Here is a 2,503-nt window from a genome sequence, read left to right on the forward strand (position 1 = left end):
AAGAAACTGACATTTCTTTAACAAACGGGGCTTTCTTTGCAGGATCTTCCATTTCCTGAACTTTAATACCCTTCCATCAACTTATCAATTCGAGACTCTTGGTGTTGTACATGTTTTTTCAATCCTTCAACCAACTTTTTTAGATTTGCGAGTTGTTTCTCAGGAGAGGAAGCACCAGTCACCATCGTTTGCATGGCCATTGGAGATGCAGGAAAGTAGCATGGATTGTCGCGTAAGTTAATTTTCAGTGGACTTACGTTATGAGATACACATGAAGATGATTCATAAGTTGAATCACAGTTCTTCCTTGTGGTAGAGTTCTTGGAACCATATTTCTCAAGTAGAGCCAATGTCTTCTTGATCTTTTCAGCAACACTACTTCCTCTTTATAAAGCATGTGTGGAGGAACTTGCTCCTTTTGGAGTCGATGACCCAAAAACAGGAGTTGATGCGGAGGACACTTGAAGTGTTTGTTGTCTTAGTGTTGCAGTCTTGCTTCTCGTAACAGCTTCTAAATTCCAAAGGTAACACCAACGATGCCTTTAACTTCAGTTGAGAACTTGGAGCTAGTAGCCTTAGAGGTAGTAGATCGAGAGTTGTTATTCATGAAAGTCAACTCAATATACTTTGACGCTTGAAAAGTTGAGATGAGAGGTAGATATGGTCCCACTGTACGTGCCATAATTTGTAGACAATAAATTCACGTCGAGAAAACAATAATCAAGAACGGAAAATTATAGCAACAATCGATTTATTATTTCAAGTGTGAGTGTTATAATCCCTATGATTCTTCTAAATTCGTCTTTTCTTTAGATCTTGAACTTCAACTTGGGATTTATCTTGATCTTAATCTTTATCTTGATCTTGATCTTGGACTTGAACTTGAACTTGGACTTGGACTTGAACTTTATGTTGAACTTTATCTTGATCTTGACTTCTAGTTGAATCCAAGGGCTTCGAGCTTGATCTTGAATCCGGCGGTCTTGATCTTGATCGTTCTTGAAACTTGAATGCTTGAATTCTTAAACTTGTAGAATAATCTGCAGCTTTTGATCCACGAGCTTTCTCTATCTTCTTGTTAAAATTCTTGGTTCTCTTTTTTGAATTATGAGACCCCTATTTATAGTTTTAGAATAGAGGAGTCGCAATTGGAACATGACTCACTTCGGCTAATCAGATTTAAGTGAAATATCATATGGACTTTATGGAGCGGGCTTTAATAAAATTTATATTGAAAAAAGGGCACAACATAACATGTTATAGTTAAATTGGCAATAAATAGCCAAGTTATAGTTTTTTTAGCAAAAAAGGATTTCTTAAAATCAATTTGTCATTTATTAGTCATGTTCTCTTTTGCTCGTTGTTTTGTTTTCTTCAAAAATTATTTTATTCAATTATTTTTTTAAACCGTTTTTCAATAAGCTTTTTTTCTTTTCATTTATTTTTTATCCTTTCTTCATCTCTCTTCTTATTTTAAACAAGTTCTTTGGTAATAACAACTCTTTAAAAAAAAAAAATTTACTTATTGTTTATTTCTTAATGATTTTTCATACATGCATATACTCTTTTTTGCCTAAATTTTATCCTTCCCATCTACATTAAAACTGTGTATGATGATATGCTAAATCTTTTTTTATTATTATTTTGACTATATTTAATTCATCATATATATTTTAAAAATAAAAAGTTAATTATTTTATTGTTCATATTTTCTCTCTTCTTATTATTTGTCAATTGTTTTAAAGCAAAGTTCTCTCTTTTTTTTTCTAAAATTCTTTCTTGTGATAGTTTTTCTTTTCTTCTCTCCTAAATTTTCTCTTTTATTTCTTATTTTCCTCTTTCTCGATATATATATATATATATATATATATATATATATATAAAGCGTATACATTTCAGAATACAATTTAATAGTGTATGTATACATGAGTGTATACATATCTAAACTACATAAATTACAATTTAGTTGCGTATACATACCAGAAGTGTATACATTTCATAACTGTACAAAATACAAAGTGATGATGTATATATAATAAAACTATACAAACACAACTTAAATATGTATACATCACGACTTAAATATGTATACATCAAATAGAGCTTAAATACGTACACATCAAATACAACTTAAATATGTATACATATCAAAATTATACAAATATAATTTAATGATGTATACATATCAAAATTGTATAAATATAATTTAATGATGTATACATATTAGAATTGTACAATTTCAAATTAACAGTGTATACATATATGAATATGTTTCATATTATTATCTACCCATTTTCTTTTACATTTCAATGAATTTAACAAAGTAATGTCAATATTGTGGGCTTTTCGGTGCTAACTGTTTTTTGGCTACTTAATGCCAACACTATGTGTGGATTGCACCTTTATATCAATTCCTCATTCATATTTATCTGAATTTAAATAATTAAATTAATTATATTGATCCATAATATTTTTTGGACTAATATATTCATTAGTCATATAT

This window comes from Solanum pennellii, chromosome 9 (assembly GCF_001406875.1).
Source record: "Solanum pennellii chromosome 9, SPENNV200".
NCBI classification, from domain to species: Eukaryota; Viridiplantae; Streptophyta; class Magnoliopsida; order Solanales; family Solanaceae; genus Solanum; species Solanum pennellii.